The sequence below is a fragment of the Euphorbia lathyris genome, chromosome 4 (genome assembly GCF_963576675.1).
Source record: "Euphorbia lathyris chromosome 4, ddEupLath1.1, whole genome shotgun sequence".
Taxonomy (NCBI): Eukaryota; Viridiplantae; Streptophyta; class Magnoliopsida; order Malpighiales; family Euphorbiaceae; genus Euphorbia; species Euphorbia lathyris.
Window position 1 is genome coordinate 93659409 of NC_088913.1, and position 21568 is coordinate 93680976.

The 21568-nt window shown below is 33.4% G+C and overlaps 1 long non-coding RNA gene across 1 annotated transcript; it reads right to left on the minus strand.

Annotated features, from left to right (window-relative positions):
- Positions 1-18641: 18641 nt before the first annotated feature.
- Positions 18642-20888, minus strand: LOC136227737 (uncharacterized). The gene is made up of 3 exons (XR_010688208.1): positions 20684-20888; positions 19645-19984; positions 18642-19254 (listed from the first exon to the last, which is right to left on the minus strand). It is a non-coding gene; the product is annotated as an uncharacterized lncRNA (long non-coding RNA).
- Positions 20889-21568: the final 680 nt, after the last annotated feature.

The window sequence follows — 21568 nt, forward strand, 5'->3', positions numbered from 1 at the left end:
TTTGGTGAAGGTCCTATATATGTCTATACAGCTTATCAGTTTGGTGAAACAGAAGACAAAAAATGATCTATATGGCTACTCTGGCTAAGATTTCCCATGTGGCCGGAAATGACTAAACATAAGAGAGGAGGTTTTTCCTCCCCTAGTTACTGTTGATCGCCGGCCACATTGTGGAATCTTAGCCACCGGAGTAGTCTTTCTTTTGCCACAGGGTAACACCATTTTCAACACATGAAGCACTCAAATCTGGTTTGTTTTCAATTAATTTGTGAGTGCACTATGATATACATGATAGATTTGATTCAGAGAAGGCGTTCAGGAAGGAAAATGGTATTTGTGAATGCTTTTCTCAACCTTTTGAGTGCACCCTCTTGATTTAAATCTAATCTAAACAAATCAGCAGTTATATTTATATCAAGGTTATTTTCTTTCTTGCAGATACATAATAAATTAATCAACAAATTTCCATACTATTTTCTTTCATCAGTTTGAATAGATCTGGTTTAAATAAAAATGTAACATCAAGTTATTATAAAAATTCAAAATAATGTTTTTTCATTTGAAAGTGGAGCCTATAAAATTGGAGTCTTGCTTTTTTTTCTTTTTTTCTTCTTTTATTTACTGGAGTCTAAAGTTATTTTTTTTAATGGTCACTAGATGTTTTAATTGTAAGATAGCTAATGAAACTGTTATTGGAATTGAGATCTCATTGGAAGAAAAATATATCTAATATCTTGTATTTCTTTTTGTATGTTGTATGGACCATCCAATATGCAAGGATTAGAATTGAGAATTGTTTTTTTTTTTAGTATATTGTATGGATGATCTGATGTGCAAGGACTAAGATTGAGAATTGTTTGATAGTCTTTCCTCGAGGAAGGAGTTTGATTATGACGACTTCTAGGTTTATCAATAGCTCTATAAGTGAAATATTTTTAAGGCTTTATCAATGCCAGTTAAATATTTTTCTTTTGTTAGAATTAGAAATGAAATTTGTATGTCAGTTTAATGGAATTTCTTCTTGTAAGAATGGTTAATAGAAGAGAACATTGGTAGAGGAAATGGAATTGTCTGAATTTGGTGAAATTGATAGCTTCCGTTTGAGTACAGAAGCATACAATTTGATTTTGTTTTACTATTTCATTGTGTGAGTGCTTTGGATATTATGCTGCTGAGTATTAATATATGGGTTTCTTTTAATAGTCAGTGTTGAATTTTAAATATTGTTGTGCGTCTCCCTAATTCTCCTCGTGTCATTTTAGTGTGTTGGCAGCGACCTCTGGCCGGGTGGATAAAATGCAATATCAACGGCTCAGCTTCTGGAGCCCCTGGGCAAGGATCTATAGAATTTCACTGGTCTTTCCTAGAGGAGCTTTTGCTTTTCCCATTGCTAACTCTTTTTAATTGGTTGGCTGAGTTGAAAAGTGCAATTTTCGCTGTCAAGAACGCTTGGGAGAAGAACTGGCATCATCTCTAGTTAGAAAGTGACTTGAGTTATGTTGTACATTTGTTTGAGAGTGGCTCCGTCAAGGTCCCATGGGTTGTTCGTTGCTTTGTCTTTCTTACTTATCTTCCATGACATTCGTGGTACCACATGTATCTACTGGAAAGGTAACTGAGCTGCTAATTCACTAGCAAAGTTTGCTCAAAGCGCGACAGAGCCTTATTGGTGGGATTCCCACTTAGATTTTTATAGTTCTTTTATTTTATATGATTTCTCTGGCATGGAAAAATTTAGATTCTCCTAAGACCGTATACTATTTTGATTATTTTTTTATCAGCATAATTGGCTTAAGGGGGTTTTGCGATTGGCTTGGGACGTGTCAGCCTAGTCGGGATGCCATGCCCCATGTTGTTCTCTTTCCCCTACTTTTTACTAAAAATAAAATGTTGAATTTTTCCATTAATATTTAATGTCATGTGGTTTAATATCTTTGTTAATTTACGTAGCTAATGTACAATATGAACTTTTATGTTTATTTTCACAACTATATATTATAAAAATTCAAACTATACCTCATGTATTATATAAAAGTGCATTGCATTCACAAATTTAGTAGTTTACTTTTAAACGTGGACTAAACAATAATACACGGACTTGACGGAAACAAAGAGAAACATAAGAAAATTTATTAAGTTACACAAATTGTTCACCTGACTTCCACTATTATTATTATGTAAATGAATCCCACTTGTCTTTACACCATCAAAATTACCGAAATGCTTTATACAGTCGAAGTGGGGGCTCGTGAATGTTATATATATGGTTACTCCGGCTATCCCGACGATGACTGAACATAAGAAATGAGGTGTTTTCTCCTCTAGTCATGGTTGATGGCTTGCGCATTGTGGAATCTTAGCCATCAAAGTAGTTTTTCTTTCGCCAATCTGAACCATAATTTAGGGAATACCATTTTGAACAGTTATCAATGTTTTCTTGCGTCATCCATTTGAATATATCTACTCTTAAAAAACGTAACTTTATGGTATTATGAAAATTCAAAACAAAGTCTTTTCATTTGAAAGTGTAGTCTGTAAAATTGGAACTGAAAAGACTACTAGATTCCTTTCCTTATCCAATACAAAGTTCCATTTGCCATGTATTCGAAAACCAAAAGCCTTTTAGTTCCTTGTCCAACCAAACGTTTGTGGTGAAGCCTTTAATGTTCTTTTGTTGACCTATATATTTCCTCTTGATTGCCACTTCACTTACGTCCCTTAACCATCCCCAAGCTTGCAGAATGCAGCGATCAGCTGAGAAGTCATAAATGGCAGCAGCAAGTTCAGCTAGAGTGAATTCCTTGTCTCTATATAGTTTCCTTAGATTCAAGGTGGACATTGTTTATAGATGATTTCCAGAAACTTTTGTATATAAAAGATCAAAGGCAAAGAATGTACGCCAAGTAAAGACTTCGACAAGATTATTTCAGTCTTTCAAGACAACTACACTAATGTTATTGATGCAAAAATCCATTGAAAGAAGGCACAAACTAGGGATGGCAACTGGTACCGTACCCGCGGGTACCCGACACTATCCGATCCTAATAGAACTACCCGTACCCTATATTTTGAATACTGAGCCTCACTATACTAAATTTTAAATACTGAGCCTCAATATACTAAATTTTGCAGCCCTTTTTGATCTCTTACAAAGCCTTATAGATTGGAACCATAAATCCTATGGACATTTCCAGTTTTTTTAAACTAATTTAACAATTTATACACTAAATGGAACTATAAATTTTTCTTGGTAGATTAAACTCGATGTAACTTTGGATGAAAATGAAAGTAGAAAGCATAATTTTTCAAAAAATTGGAGTTCAAGGGCTTATGTGAAAATTTCTTTAATAATATCCTTTTTCCATTACTAGTGTTTGTGAATGAAAATTTTCTTAGTCAAATTTTAAAGCAGTGTGGCATATGGTAAGAAACATATGCAACTTATGTGGAAAAAGTCATAGATTTTCAAAACCGAACAAATTAGCTTTGAAAACTGAACCTCAATGTACTAAATTTTGCATCCCTTTTGATCTCTTATAAAGCCTTACAGATTGGAACCATAAATCCTATGGACATTTCCAGTTTTTTTAAACTAATTTAACAGTTTATAAACTAAATCAAATTTAAGCTCATTTTACACTCTTAGGATTCCATTTGGGGGCGGTGTTTTATGGATTTGTAGCATCTTAATGAGATCGTAACTCTCAGTTATAGTTTTTTTAAACGAAAAATATACCCTTTGTTATTAAGGTATTAATTAGTTTTGTAGCATCTTAATGAGATGGTGACCCTCTTTTTCCATAAATTGATTACACTGCTAAGCTGCTACATAAAATTATGCAGATATGATTGGAGAATAGATAGAAGAAATCACAACTAACATAATTAAATACAAACATGAGGTATTTTTTGAGAATTCACAAACATGTATTAGTTATAAAGCATAATAATAGCAACCAAATCAGTCAATACTGCAGCACGACAACATATTACTCCTCTACAGTTTAGCTTCTGACGTTATATAGTATATGATACTATGCTAAAAGTGCAGTTTAAGTTTCCTTTGTAAGTCAAATTCTTGATGGTTCTAGCATTTCAAAACAGAAGCACAATAAAAATGTATCTCAAAACTTCAGCTTCATTGTGATAGATTCTTTTAGGATTAAAGCATCTCACAACTATTTCGGAACCCGCTAAATACACAAATCATTTGTGCAGGTTGATTAAATGGAATATGAGCATCATTTGCTTTTAGTGTTTTCTCTACCAATGGTAGTTAAGTTTCAGAAAAAAAGGCAATTGAAAAATATAAGTTTATTCAATTGCATCTTCTAAATTGCTTTATAGACGGTACATGTTAAGACTCAAACAAAACTTAAAACTCTAAGTAATTAAAGAAAATATTTGTTCCTAAATAATTCTAATGCCATGACTAAACAGTTTTATGAAACCAAAACCCAAGGACTGTATAATTATTTGGAATAGCATAAGGACTGACTAGTACATTTGGTAAAAATACATGGACTAAATAATATTTTACCCAATTTATTATTATAATTCATGAAATTCAGGATGAAATTAAATACCAACCTTAGATAGAGTTGTTTTTAGCCATAGGACACAAAAACGTCTGACTCATCAAAACGAGTCCAAAAGAATAAAAATCATCAAAATTAGAGATCAAGAAGGGTATTTTCGAGCGGAAATGTAGCTCAGAAGGGATTGAAGAGGGAGGCCATGTGTCGACGCATGACAAACACATGGCAACGTGTTAGTGCTGACCTGTGCATCACCCTTCCTCTATTTGCTGTTACGTTTTTGAATTAAAAAGGTGAAAATCTCAATATGACCATTCCTTTTTTGCTTTTTCCCAATTCTAACTCTCAAACCCTAATTATCATTATAAATATCGGCTCTTAGACCAATTTTTGAGGGAGACCAAAATCAGACTAAATATTAGCGAAACTATATCGAAACAACCTGAATAAATTCTAATTTTCTAAAATATACGATTTGTGATCCTTACTCGTGATTTTCTAAAAATCCCATAACATAAGTAAAGGTTGTTGAGAGAAAATAGTATGTATATAATACTTTTTCTATTATTATTTATACTGAAAAATAGATATATCGTTCATCTTTTCTCCTATTTTATTACATTAATTTTAGCTTTAATTTGTATTAAAGGGACTGTCAAATATATTTCATGTGTATATTTGATTCCTTTAAATTGATTTAAATTAAGCTTGGATCGAAATACGAGATTTCATTTTTGAAAGGTACAAAAGCAATGATTTACTAATTAAATCATCTGTTATAAGTTTTTAATTTATTCAAATTAATTTGATTTTTTGTACTTTTACACATGAATTTGATATTAATAATAGTATTAGCTAATATTATTGATTTAGTTAATTCACTTCATTCATAAAAATAATTCAGAATAAATAAACTAATTTGAGATAAATTTTATTTTATGGTCATTTAGATACTGATAGTTATTAAAATCTTTAATTTTATCTTTTTGATTTATTTTTTAATTTAATTAATTAGTGTTTTTTTACTTAAAAATTGAGACGATGATATTCGATTAAGTCTCGGATTACTCTTAGTTTTATTTATATTTTATATATTAATTAACTTTTATTTTTTTATTTTTATTCATTTATACTTATTTAATAACTTTCTATTTTGTTCATTGTATTCCCTAATTGAATAATTTTCTATTTTATTCATTTTAGTCTCTGATTTGAAACTTTAAATTCTATTCATTTGAGTCCATAAATTGAAACTTTTTATTTCATTGGATTTAATTTTAATAAATTTTTTTGTTTTATTCACTTTTGTCCTTAATTTTGAAGTATTTTTTTTTTCAATTTGGTCCCTGAATAAACTTTTCAGTTTATTTAGTTTAGTCCTTTGTCCATTTGTTTTTAACCTTTTATTTTAGTTGATAGAAGTATGAGATAATATTATTTTGGTGTGGATTGAAGATCCGTAAAAGTCCCAATATAATTGTATTTAATTTATATTCATTCTGTTACTTTTGTGGTTGTAATATTTTGTTCTTTATTTATTTTGTATATTAATGTGTAATATGATATGAACATGATTTTTCCAAATAAAACAAGCCTTCAAAACAAACTTTAAAAGCTTAGATGGATTCACTGAACCATTTTGGGAGTGCTTAATATTTCTTTTTGAGGGAATATTAACATTCTACAAGCGTATATAACTTTCTGAATCCATTTGCTTCCCGTAGAAAATCGCAACACTAGACCTAAAATTCAGGTGACAACTCTTTCTCCAACACCGACCTTGCCGAGTTTATCATTTTCTCGATTGGACTCCGATTCTAAAAAGTACCGTAGAGTTAGGACGGTCCTCCAATAGGTGATACCCCATCGAGGTAGACTCCGTCTACAACTATCACATGCATTTTTTTATTTTTTTCAACTTTATGTCAAAGTGCGTGCATATTGTGTATCAATTAGTATTTTATGTTCAATTCACCCATTTTTAAGCCAACACATGTTTTAAGTAAAAAGGATATAGAATGTAGTGAATTCGACCCTAGTTTGTTTAATTCGCTTCAGTTAGGCCTTCCCCGTTTTGTAAAATCACCCATCATTGTTTCCTCATTTCAATTTCACCCCTAATGTTTAATTTCACCTTCAATTTAGCCCATTTAATCCTTTTCATTTTTATTTGCAAATCAAAAGTAAATAAAAATTGAGTAATTAATTGATTGACCGAACTAATTAGCTCGTTTATTTAATTGATTAAATTAATCGATTAAAAAAATTAGCTAAGTAATTGAAACAATTAAAATTGCTAAAAAAACCATCAGTTAATTGAATTAATTAGTTAACCAATCAACAACTCAATTGCGTATTAATATTAATCTTAATATAATTTATAAATATCTCTTTTCCCATTTAGTATTTATTTATTTATATTAAATAAATATATCATACATCTTCTTATTTCATCACTATAGCATCTTATTTTTCCATATTTTTTTTGTCAAATTTGGGAAAAAGAGTAGTAGAACGATTAACGGCTAGTAACTATAATCAAGGTTGTAAAAAACGTTAGGCGCTAGTCGGGCGGACAGGGCCCTCGAGGATTAATCAGGGATTAATCAGTTTTGTAGTTTTGTATTTTTTATTTATTAGTCAACAAATTACTATATAAATTCAATTAAAATATGTATTATACTATCTAAAAATAATAATATAAAATTATTTAATATAGAAAAATACGTATATTTGTAAAATATGTCTTTCAAATTGTGCAAACATCAACATTTCAACAACAATATCAGTGAAACAACTTAAAAGTGAATTATAATAAAGCAAAAAAAATAAATTCATATGTAAAAATGTTTTTGTTCATTATCGCTTAGGCGGTACCTAGGCGGTCTAGGCGGTGTCGAGGCGGAGCCCAAGCGACTGAAACGCCTAGAGGGACTAATTATAGAAAATCGGGGCTAATCATAGAAAATCGGGGCGATTCTCGATTTCGAGCGCCTAGGCGGAACTTAGGCAGTCCAGACGGCCTTCGTCTCAAACAATGACTATAATAAAGATTAAACAATGATAATTGAACAAAATGTTAAGTAACTAAGGTTGTTTTTAAAAAAAATTATTTAATTATTCTAAATGTTGGAAAATTTTGAATAAAATTATATATTAATTTAAATACCAACAATCACCTCTTTTTTGAACACCCGTGTCCATCGTGAACAGTTGTGTTTGTATGTGAACAGTCGTGTCTGTTCGTGTACAACATTGTTCTTCGTGAAAAGACATATCCTTGAGTTCTATTTATCTAGAATGGATTGTCAAATTCATAAGTTGTTGAAGTTTTTGATAAAATAAATATTCTCTGAATGTTTATGTTTTCTATCTGTTCATAGTGTTCTTGTTTACCTATTCTGGTGATAATGAGCCTACACACAGTTTGAGTTGGCTTGCGATTATCTGTTGTATCTTGGGAGACGATTGTCAATAGCGACGACATCGTCTTAAGGAAACTGCTAATACAGACCTCAAATTTGTCTAACTCTTTCCTTTTAATTTTTAGTTTTATTATTAGTATGCTTTTTTTTGTGTTCTATTTGTTTTTTGGTTAATCACATCTAACATTCTTAAGACAGACGTAATTATTTGTCCAACATTCTTAAGACAGAGGTATTGTTTTCTTAAGAATCTAACATTCTTAAGACATATGTTGTCGCTTTTGACAATCGTCTCCCAGGATACAACACATTAGGCAAGCGAACTCTTACGGAGTGTATAATAGTTATCACCAGAGAAGAACAAAACAACAACGTACGGAGAGCAGAAATATTTGAGGAGTAATTTTTCAAAAGTGTGTAAATCTGATAGCTCCATCATGTATGTATAGAACTTGAATGGACATGTCTGTTCTCGAATGAACACGACTATTCATGAACGAACACTACTTTCACGAACTGACACGACTAACCATGAAAGAACACAATTGTTCATCAACAAGGATGACTATTGGAATTTATCATAATTTTATTTATATATATAAATTTTCCAACACTAAAGAATTATGATTTTTTTTTGAAATAAGAATTATGATTATTTATTATCTCTTTCACTCATTTTTATTATCTCTTTGGGTCATTTTTAAATACTTTAGTAAAAAAGAAATTAATTAATTAAAAACTTTAGTAAAAAAGAAATTAATTAATCAAATGCAGCATTCGGTTTAAACAAATATCAGTACGCAAATAAAATAAAAGAAAACAAAATTGTGAAAATTGGATTAATTAACTATAAATTTGTCACTAATAAAATGAAAAATGTAAGGTTCAAACAAAAAAAAAATATAAAATATATTATGTATTATGTATATACCATCAGTATATTAAGTGTACCATCAGTGTATTTGTAGTATAATTATTCATTGGTTCATTGAATAAAAAAAAATAACAAAAACAAAAATTGGTAAGTTACAGAATTTGTTCAATTGGCTTCTGCTAATATTATTATGAAGAGGAAGAGGGGAGTTTGTCTTCCTTCTTCCTCCACCCGCTCGGTTAGATTTACTGTGTTTTTTTATTATTGTTTTTTTTCCTGTTTGTATTCATATACTTCATCTGATCTTTTTATTCGCTTGAATTGTATCAGTTCTCTATTATTCTTTCGTTTATACCTTTTTTGAATTTAGCACGAGCGGAAACTTATCTTGTTCGTAGATCAATAGATCTACGTGGTTGTTGTTATGGGTCCCGCCCATATTTAAGGTCCATTTAATATTAATTTTGGCTTCTTTGAGAAGCTAGGTTAATATGTATTTAAGTGAATTAATTATCATTTATTGAGACAAGCGAAGGAAGAAGAAAAGACACACACAAAAGAGATTTTCGGATTTGGCCTTTCTCTCTTTAGGTCAGTTCATGTTTTTGTCGATTCCCGGAGATTGAACCGTTGGATCGTCACGATTTTTGGACAGGAGCTTTAAATCTGTCCGGTGGGATTGCCGTTCGGAGGTCGGAAAGGTCTGTTCTTCTCTTTCTTGGTATTTGTCTACTTCTTCAAATCTCTTATTGTTTCATGATTGTTAGTGGGTTATAAACCTTTTGTAAGACTTTATTGGGTTTGTTTTGCCCTCAATTTTATCATAATAAGAGAAGTAGGGTGGACTCCTCAAACGTCCCGTGGTTTTTACTCTTCACACCGAAGAGGTTTTCCACGTTTAAATCTTGTGTTGTTGATTGTGGTTTTGGATTTCCATTCTTGTGGTTATAGTTGCTATTTTTGTTTGGACTTGGGTTGTGCTTTGGTTGATTGTTTGTTAGATTGATCCTTGTGGTGTTGTTATTGGTATTCCGCGTATTTGATTGTTGTTATTGGTAACCCGTCTTTTGGGTCCTTCAATTAGTATCAGAGCAAGGTTAATTTTTGAAGTTAGCTATGGAATCTAATAGCAGTAATAGTTCCATGGTCAAATTGACATCAACCAATTATTCTATATGGAGACCTATGATGGAAGATTTGTTATTTTGCAAAGATTTATATGACCCAATTGATGCAGAAACCAAAGAGGATGGTAGTTTGTCCAAACCAGTCAAACCAGAAACATTGGAAGATAGAGAATGGGAAAAGTTGAAAAGAAAGACTTTAGGGACTATCAGACAATGGGTTGATATTAGCATTTTCAACCATGTTTCTCAAGAGTCCGACCCATATGATTTGTGGAAGAAATTAGAGGGTCTTTATGAAAGAAAGACTGCTCATAACAAGGCTTCTTTGATTAAGAGGCTTGTTAATTTGAAGTTGAAAAGTGGAAAGTCAGTTTCTGAACATCTTAGTGATTTTCAAGATATAATCAACAAACTTACCACTATGAAGATTATTCTTGATGATGAGTTGCAGGCTTTATTTCTGTTGAGTTCATTGCCAGATAGTTGGGAAACTCTTGTTGTGACTATTAGTAACTCTGCTCCATATGGTGTACTTTCTTTGGATGTGATTAAAGAGAGTATGTTTAATGAAGAGATAAGAAGAAAGGAGATGGGAGTTGATAATTCACAAGCTCTGGTTGTTGAGAACAGAGGTAGAGGCAAGAGTAGAGGTCCAAAGAGGCGTGGTAACTCAAGAGGTAGGTCTAAGTCCATAGATGGGAAAGAGCCTATGGTATGTCATCACTGCAACAAACCGGGTCACATAAAGAAATATTGCTACCGTTGGAAAAGAGAACAAGGCAAGAAGCAAGATTCTCAGAAGGAGGGAGATGATAAAAATACTGCAGCTGTCACTTCTAAAAGTGATGATGATGTTTCTTTGATTTGTACAACTAGTGAGTGTCATCATGTTGATGGTTCAGGCACAGAGTGGCTTGTTGATACAGGAGCTTCCTATCATTGTGTTCCTAGAAAGGAATACTTCTTGAACTACAAAGCAGGAGATTTTGGTAGTGTCAAGATGGGAAATCAGAGTTCGGCAAGCATTGTTGGCATGGGTGATATTCGGGTGAAGACAAGTGTTGGATGCATGCTTATATTGAAGAATGTGCGCCATATTCCCGATATACGCCTTAACTTGTTGTCTGCAAATGTTCTTGATCTAGAAGGATTCAGACATACCTTTGGAGATGGCAAATGGAGATTGTCCAAGGGTTCATTGACAGTTGCTCGAGGTGATTTGTGTTGTTCTTTGTATAAAACATACTTGAATGTATGTTCTGGTGAGCTAAATGCAGTTGAAGAAAAGAACTCTCCTAATTTGTGGCATAGAAGATTGGGACATATGACAGATAAAGGGTTAAAACTTTTGGCAGGTAAATCTCTTATTCCTGTTGATAAATCTGTTTCTTTTGACCCTTGTGATTATTGTTTAGCAGGAAAGCAACATAGAGCTTCCTTTTCTAAGAAGTCTACAAAGAAGGAAGGAAAGTTGGAGTTGATACACTCTGACGTTTGTGGTCCTTTAGAGGTGGAGTCTCTTGGTGGCAGTAAATATTTTCTCACTTTTATTGATGATGCTACTCGGAGAACTTGGGTTTACATGTTGAAGACAAAGAGTGAAGTGTTTGAAACTTTCAAGAAGTTTCACGTCATGGTAGAAAGGGAGACAGAAAGAAAATTGAAGTGTCTTCGATCTGACAATGGTGGTGAGTACACTTCTAAAGAATTTGAGAATTGTTGCTCACACCATGGAATTAGACATGTAAAAACTGTGTCTGGCACCCCTCAACACAATGGTGTAGCAGAGAGAATGAACAGAACAATTGTGGAGAAAGTGAGATGTATGCTTAGAATGTCCAATCTTTCAAAGACATTTTGGGCTGAAGCTGTTAATACTTCAGTGTACTTGATCAATCGTTCACCATCAATTCCTCTTGGCCTTGAGATACCCGAGAGAGTATGGAAGGGTAGAGATCCTACTTATTCACATTTGAGAGTCTTTGGATGCAAGGCATACATGCATGTGCCAAAAGAATAGAGATCAAAGCTTGATTCTAAGACTAATCCTTGTGTATTCGTTGGCTATGGTGATGAGGAGTATGGTTTTAGACTCTATGATCCAGAGAAGAAGAAAGTGGTGAGAAGCAGAGATGTAGTATTCTTTGAGCACGAGATGGGCTCAGAACTTCTGAGTACAAGGTACACTTCTACTCCAGATTTGTCTTTTGATATTACTGATACTTCTTCTGTTTCTATTCCTATTCCTGTTGAGCAGCCAACAAATGAGAATGTTGAAGCAACACTTGATGGTGTTGAGGAGGTACAACCAAATGAAGATGGTGATGCACCAGAATTTGATAATGATGGTGATGGTGTATCAGAATTTGATGATGTTCCACATGATGATCAGAATGATATAGAGGATGTTCATGAGCAGGGGGAGCAGCCAGCTCCTTTGGTGGAAGAAGCACCGGTTCGAAGGTCAACTAGAGAAAGAAAACCTTCTACAAAATATCCAAGCTCGGAGTTTATTCTTGTAACTGATGAGGGGGAGCCAGAGAACTTTGAAGAAGTGTTGTCTAGTAAAGACAAAAATCTTTGGCTTGATGCTATGAAGGAAGAGATGGATTCCTTGAAAAAGAATGAAACATATGTGCTTGTGAAGCCTCCTAAAGGCAAGAAGGTCTTGAAAAACAGATGGGTTTTCAAGAACAAGAAAGATGGTGATAAGATAGTGAAGCGCAAAGCCAGATTGGTGGTAAAGGGTTGCAATCAGAAGAAGGGCATTGATTTTGATGAGATGTTCTCTCCTATTGTCAAGATGACATCTATAAGAATTGTTTTAGGTTTAGCTGCAAGTCTTGATTTGGAGTTGGAGCAGCTTGATGTGAAAACTGCTTTCTTACATGGTGATTTGCATGAGGAGATATATATGGAGCAACCTGAAGGGTTTGAAGAGAAGGGAAAAGAAAAGCTTGTTTGCAAGTTGAAAAAGAGTCTTTATGGGCTCAAACAGGCACCAATGCAGTGGTATCGGAAGTTTGATTCTTTTATGACAAAAAATGGTTATAATAGAACTTCAGCAGATCCTTGTGTGTATTTTAGAAATTTCCCTGGAGGTAAATTTATTATCCTTCTTTTATATGTGGATGATATGTTGATAGTTGGATAAGATGCATGGATGATTTCCAACTTGAAGAAGGATTTGTCCAAGTCATTTGACATGAAAGACTTGGGTCCAGCTAAGCAGATCTTAGGCATGGAGATAGTTCGTGATAGAAAAGCTGGAAAGTTGTGGCTATCACAAGAAAAGTATATTGAATGTGTGCTTGAAAGGTTTAATATGAAGAATGCCAAGCCTGTTAATACACCTTTAGCAGCTCACTTCAAGTTGAGTAATAGAGCTTGTCCTAAGTCAGATGAAGAAAAAACGAGTATGTCTTCTGTTCCTTATTCATCTGCTGTTGGTTCTTTGATGTATGCTATGGTTTGTACTAGACCAGATATTGCACAGGCTGTTGGTTTGGTGAGTAGATACTTATCTAATCCGGGTAAGGTTCATTGGGAAGCTGTTAAGTGGATTTTCAGATATTTGCGTGGTACTTCCAAATTGAGTTTGTGTTATGGAGGTGGCAAACCGATTCTTGAGGGATATACAGATGCAGACATGGCTGGTGATCTTGATAATAGAAAGTCTACCTCAGGTTATGTGTTTACATTTTCAGGGGGAGCCATTTCATGGCAATCCAAGCTACAAAAGTGTGTAGCATTGTCCACTACTGAGGCAGAGTATATAGCAGCTGTGGAAGCGTGTAAAGAGATGATTTGGTTGAAGAGGTTTCTTCAAGAGTTGGGTTTGAAGCAATGTGAGTATGTGACATTCTGTGACAGTCAGAGTGCTATGGACTTGAGCAAGAATGCCATGTATCATGCTCGTACCAAGCACATTGATATCAGATATCATTGGTTGCGGAATGTGATTGAAGAGAAAGAATTGCTGTTAAAGAAAGTCCACACAGATAAAAATGCAGCAGACATGTTAACCAAGGTGGTTCTCGGAAGCAAGCTTGAGCTTTGTAGTAAGCTCTCCGGGATGAGATTCAAACGTTGAAGAATTTGAGTTTTTCTTCTCTCCGTGATGGGCTGGAGGGGGAGATTGTTATGGGTCCCGCCCATATTTAAGGTCCATTTAATATTAATTTTGGCTTCTTTGAGAAGCTAGGTTAATATATATTTAAGTGAATTAATTATCATTTATTGAGACAAGTGAAGGAAGAAGAAAAGACACACACAAAAGAGATTTTCGGATTTGGCCTTTCTCTCTTTAGGTCAGTTCACGTTTTTGTCGATTCCCGGAGATTGAACCGTCGTATCGTCACAATTTTTGGACAGGAGCTTCTAGACATATTGTTCCTTGTTCTCACCGTTGGGATTGCCGTTCGGAGGTCGGGAAGGTCTGTTCGGAGTTGGGGCAGATTGTAGACTGATTTCTTCTCTTTCTTGGTATTTGTCTACTTCTTCAAATCTCTTATTGTTTCATGATTGTTGGTGGGTTATAAACCTTTTGTAAGACTTTATTGGGTTTGTTTTGCCCTCAATTTTATCATAATAAGAGAAGTAGGGTGGACTCCTCAAACGTCCCATGGTTTTTACTCTTCACACCGAAGAGGTTTTCCACGTTTAAATCTTGTGTTGTTGATTGTGGTTTTGGATTTCCATTCTTGTGGTTATAGTTGCTATTTTTGTTTGGACTTGGGTTGTGCTTTGGTTGATTGTTTGTTAGATTGATCCTTGTGGTGTTGTTATTGGTATTCCGCGTATTTGATTATTGTTATTGGTAACCCGTCTTTTGGGTCCTTCAGTTGCAACAAAAGAAAGGATTTACATCCGAATGTTCACAATGACTTCAATGATGATGAGTGGATTGCAGATGCTTTTTTACGAATTTGGATTTATGAGAAGTATATTTTTTTCTTCTTCTTTTATGATTTTAATCTCTTTTATGGTTATTTATTCTCTTTGTAGTCATTTTAGTGCCTTTAAGGATCTTGTAAGGTTTTCATACCTTATGTTTGTTTGTTGTACTTGGTGTTTGTTCATCTATTGAAGATACAACTATTTCCATCAAAATAAAAATAAAAATATTATTATTACTTTAATGAATGCCATCTGTTTACAGCATCAAAATTACAGAAATACAATGGGAGTGGGGTTTGGTGAAGGTCCTGTATATGTATATATAGCTTATCAGTTTGCTGAAAGAGAGGAAATAATCATCTATATGGCTACTCTGGCTGAGATTGCACATGTCGCCGGCGATGATGACTTAAACATAAGGGTGGAGGTGTTTTCTCCCCTAGTTATGGTTGATCGCCGGCAACATTGTGCAATCTTAGCCACCAGAGTAGTCTTTCTTTCTTTCTTAGCACGCAAATCAAACAAGAAAATACAGCCTCGGTGGGGTTTGATGAAGGTCCTATATATGTATATATATAGCTTATCAGTTTGGTGAAACAGAAGACAAAATGATCTATATGGCTACTCTGGCTAAGATTGCCCATGTGGCCGGCAATGACTAAACATAAGAGACAAGGTTTTTCCTCCCCTAGTTACTGTTGATCGTCGGCCACATTGTGCAATCTTAGCCATCGGAGTCTTGCTTTTTTTGTCTTTTTTTTTTCTTTTATTTACTGGAGTCTGAAGTTAAACAAATTATTTTAATTTTCACCAGATGTGCAGGGACTATGATTGAGAACTGTTTGATACTCTTTCCTCGAGGAAGGGGTTTGATTATGGTGACTTCTAGGTTTATCAATGGCTATAGTGAAATATTTTTAAGGCTTTAACAATGCCATATCCTCTTGGTTAAATGAATTTCTTATTGTAAGAATGGTTAATAGCAGAGAACATTGGCAGATGAAATGGAATTGTCTGAATTTGGTGAAATTTTATTATTTTGTTCATAAAAAAACCAATTGAAGGCTCAAATTCAGTACTTGTTTGATAATGAAATGGCTGCTCATTTATGGGCTTGTTCTTACAGGTAGAATTAGAATGAGAAGAGAAGCATGCAATTTGATTTTGTTTTACTATTTGATTATGTGAGTGCTTTGGATATTATGCTGCGGTCAAATATTAATGGGTTTCCTTTAATAGTCAGGGTTGAATTTTAAATATTGTTGTGCCTCTCCCTTGTTCTCCTCTTGTCATTTCAGTGTGTTGGCTGCGACCTCTGGCCGGGTGGATAAAATGCAATCTATAGAATGCCACTGGCCTTCCGCAGAGGATCTTTTGCTTTACCCATTGCTAACTCTTTCTAATTGGTTGGCGAGTTGAAAAGTGCAATTTTCGCTGTCAAGAACGCTTGGGAGAAGAACTGGCGTCATCTTTGGTTAGAAAGTGACTTGAGTTATGTTGTACGTTTGTTTGAGAGTCGCTCCGAGGTCCCATGAATTATTTGTCAAGACTGACTGCTTTGTCTTTCTTAATTATCTTCCATGACATTCGTGGTGCCACATGTATCTACAGGGAAGGTAAGTGAGCTGCTAATTCACTAGCAAAGTTTGCTCACAGCGAGCCTCATTGGTGGGATTTCCACCTAGATTTTTATAATTCTTTTATTTTATCTGATTTCTCTGGCATGGAAAATATAAATTCTCCTAAGACTGAAAAATATAGATTTTCCTAAGACTATACTCTTTCGATTTCTTTTTTATTAGTATAATTGGCTTAAGAGGGTTTTGCGGTTGGCTTGGGGGGTACCGGCCTAGTCAGGATGTCCTGGCCCCATGTTGTTCTCTTTCCCCTACATTTTACTAAAAAAATGTTGGATTTTTCCATTAATATTTAATATCATATAGTTTAATATCTTTGTTAATTTACGTAGCTAATGTGAAATATGAACTTTCATATGTATTTTCACAACTATATATTATAAAAATTCAAACTATATCTCATGTATTATATAAGAGTGCATTGCATTCAGAAATGTAGTAGTTTACTATTAAACATGGATTAAACAATAATACAGGGACTTGACATAAAAAAGAAGAAGAAACATTGAATCCCACTTGTCTTTATACCATCAAAATTACAGAAATACTTTATACAGTCGGAGTGGGGGCTGGTGAATGTTATATATATATATATATATATATATATATATATATATATATAGCTTATAAGCTGAAATAGAAGATAAAATCATTTACACGGTTACTACGGCGATGACTAAACATAAGAAATGAGATGTTTTCTCCTCTAGTCATGGTTGATGGCTAGCGCATTGTGCAATCTTAGCCACCAAGGTAGTTTCTCCTCTAGTCATGGTATTATAAAAATTCAAAACAAGGTATTTTCATTAAAGTGTAGTCTGTAAAATTAGAACCGAAAATAGTACTAGATTCCTTTCCTTATCCAATACAAAGTTCCATTTGCCATGTATTCGAAAACTAAAAGCCTTTGGGTTACTTGTCCAATATGTATTTCCTCTTGATTGCCACTTCACTTACGTCACAAGTGGCAGCAGATTGCAGCTATCAACTCAGACATCACAAGTGGCAGCAGCAAGTTCAGCTAGAGTGAATTCTTTTTCTCTATATAGTTTATAGATGATTTCAAGAAACTTTTGTATATAAAAGATCAAAGGCAAAGAATATAGGCCAAGTAGAGACTTGAACAAAATTATCAGTGTTTCGAGACAAATACACTAACCCAATGATGTTAGCACGAATTGGGACTGAAGTCTCTTTTGCCTTTTTATCTTTCTAAATCTTTATATGTACAATCATGGACATCGTTTTTTAACTGTTTTTCTCAGAGCTATGGACGAGGAAATTTCATGTTTGTGATGTGAATACCATTTCATGTTAGAGCTTACATGGAGTCAGCAGTTTTGGACGAGCTAGTGCATAGCTCTGATATGCGGCTCTAAATATCTTGGAGCCAGTTAAAATCATGGCATATGTTGCATTTCATTGTGCAACAAGAAATATTATTAACTTGGAGCCAACTTTGTTTCTACTAAGTTTAGATGAAAATGAAACTAGAAAAGCATAATTTTTCACAAAATTGGAGAAGGGTTATGTGAAAATTTCTAAATTTATGTGGACCAAACACAGACTGCTTAATTCTTCATCAGAGTCAGTGTGCTAAATTTTAAATATTGAACAAGTTAGCTTTGAAAATTGAGCCTCAATGTACTAAATTTTGCACCCCTTTTGATCTCTTACAAAGCCATATAGATTGGAACCATAAATATTGTGGACGTTACCAGTTTTTTTAAACTAATTTAACAGGGAGTAAACTAAATCGAATTTAATCTCATTTTACACTCAACCCTGACCCTCAGTTATAAAAATACCCTTACAACAAACATAATTAACCTTACTTAACATAGCTTCGGACGTTATATAGTATATGATACTATATCTCAAAACTTCAGCTTCACTGTGCAAGTTTATTCAATTGCATCTTCTAAATTGATTTATAAACAGTACATGTTCAGACTCAAAGAAAGTATGATGGAACTACCTGCCTAAAACTCTAGGTAATGAAACCACAAAGATGTAGACGTTACATGTTCTATGGTTGGAAGATATACCAAGCAGCTAAATCTAGTGCCAGTTTGCATTTCAGGATATAAGCCTCTTTATAAACCTCCAATGGCTAACATGGCTCCCAATATTAATAAAGCTAATCATTAAAAACAGCCAAAATGCCTGTTACAAATTAGCCTATGGAGGCTTGCCAGAGTCAAAAATTAAACCAAAGTCAACCATAAAAGTAAGCAATGCATCTATATTTTAAGAAGCAAAATATAGAAGAAATTAAGAACAACTAATACAAAACAAAGATGCTTCAAGAAAAGAATGCAAAGGGCACGAACGGCTTCATAATCATCAACTTTAAACTCCAACAAGCAGGGAGGTACCCGCAGCACCAGTGGTGGTGATTAATTGAGATTTTTAATGGCTTTATGAAGCTCTCAGTAAACTTCCTCCTTTCTATAACCCTTGTTCCAGAAAATATTGTGCGCTAAAACTGGCAAACGGTTTTTCTCTGGAAATTACAACTTTAAGTGTGGTGGTTGCATTGTGATTAATCAATTCGAAGATACAATCATCGCCAACTTTCAAATGATTATCTTCTACAAATTTCCTCCAACGACGACATAGCCTAGCTACTTTAATTCCACCTATTTTTATCTCCACATATTCAACTGACCAAGTTCTTTGGTCCACAGAATTCAGAATTATATTTTTTTGCTCTTTGTTGATATATTTCTTGGCAAACCTACTTGGTATAACCTGCACAAAACATAAAGGATAACAATGATAAATTTTTCATGGTTTGTTTGTTATGTAAAAGTCCATCCTGTTTTTTATTTTATATTTGTTTTTAAAATAATTGTTAGCTTAATGTTATTCAAAGTTGTTCAAGTGGACCAATTTATACATAAATATGAAAGAATAAAATAACGAGATTAATGAAATATGTGATTTTAAAATGATTTTACAATTTTAAGAATTGATGTTTACCAAGAAACTATCAACATAGGATGAATGTATTATAATCGTGAATAAAGGATTTTCCGGTTGGAAATTGGATAGTGCTTTTTCAACAGCCTTCTTTTTTTCTTCCTTAAGTATTTAGAAATATGACGTAACCTTCTAGTTATAAGAATGGAAATAACATACCTTCAGCTTGATCCTTTGTGTTAAATGTTGTTGCAAAATCCTGAGGTTTTTCGAATTGTTCATCAGATTAGCATTTGATGGCAAGATTTCAGCAGAAACATCACTTTGTGATTCAACAACTTCAATTTTTCTCTATTCTATCTCTGTGGCAGTGTTGTCTAATATGATGACATTGAATTCAGCGGCACTCTTATCATATTCAAATACTACAAGATATCCATGATCAAGTGAGTAAAATTCAACGAACTCTTTCCATCCATTTTGCAGCCAAAACGCGCCCTCACTTTTCGAAATGTCAACTTTCCATTTTTGACCAGAAGGCGCCTTCAAGATTATTGGACTTGAAAGATAACAATAAGATAATTAAATGCTAACCACAATAAAAGTATTTTACTAGACAAAATATAATATCATATCATTTTATTTGATAATATATGAAGGAATGTGACAAAACCAAGATCTTAAACATACAAAATAACTCAAACATTAGTCTAATAATTACCAAAACCAGCTTACAAACTCAAACATTTCATATCCAAAGAAATTAACCCAAATATCACATAGACCCTAATACACCAAGATACAATAGGACTGACCAAAAACTCTATGCACTGGCAAACCACGAACTATAATTTTCTTCTAACTATAATATTCTCAATAGCAAAGTCTGAAACTTCTCCAGATTCTAAAATGTACAAGAATATTCGTCTTTGTGGACAACAGAGAATCTGAGAACGTTTTTTAACGAGTATCCATTTTGTAACCATTGAGAAGGCTGAAGAAAAGCAAAGCACAGCCATAAACCAAGAAACATCAGAGATGGGAAACATACTACACCTACTCTTCCTCCGACTATTAAATCCTATCAAGTCCCAAAAAAGGGAGATTGATTCACCTTATTCAAAAACTATTTCATCAGTTTGGCAATTGCAAATATTTCTTTTTCCCTAGTCATAAATTCAAAATCACATCTCAATTGATGAAAAGGAAATCAAAAGTAAAGACAAAGCCATAAAGTAAGAAAATCAATCGCAATTACCTCCTTTGATATGAATCAGTTGAAATTGGGAGCAGTTTGAGAGGAAGTCAAGGAATTGAATATGTATGAGAGGAAGCGGTGTCAAGATTGAGAAGAAATTGGGAGCATTTTGATGTCCGAGTATAACCTAAAATGTTTGGAGTTGAAAGGGCAAAGACTTCAGGAAGACTTAAAGGATCCTTTTTATTTTTTGAGTCCTTTTACATTTGACTAATACAATTAATTGATTTTGGGGAGAAAATGGAGGAAAAAAATTACAAATCTTCAAAATTTACGCATACACATAAATTGCTAATGTGATAAACTATACACATGCTTACCTTTAATTCTTTTTTAATTGTTTTTTTTACCTTTATGGATTTTATACTAACCATAGCCTATACTTATGTAAGGTTTTATTTCTTATTTTTCTTGATGTACGCACTTTTATATATATATATATATAATATATAGACATGCTTTTGTTTCAACTTTTAGATTTTAGATATAGATTGATAGATAAATATGTAATATAATAAAAATTGGATAAAAGTATCATAACATGGTTATTATGTTTAGAACGGTCTTGAAATTAATCATGTGAAACAAAGGCTATATAATTATAAATTTGAATGTGTAAATTACTTGAAGCTAGGCACAGATAAAAAAAAAAAGATAAAGGGAGGAGGGAGATGCAGGAAAATGAAAGAATAATGAAATTTTCTTTTTTTTTTTAAAAGGATGGAACAGAGGAAGATGTTATTTAAAAGGTAAAATAATGATGATTCGTGAAACCAACTGAGCTGAATCATAAGCACGGGCCCATCCCAAACTTAAGCCCATGGTTCAAGATTAAATGGGCTCCTAATAAGGGCAAGGGCTAACCGCCCCGAAATCCCAACAAGG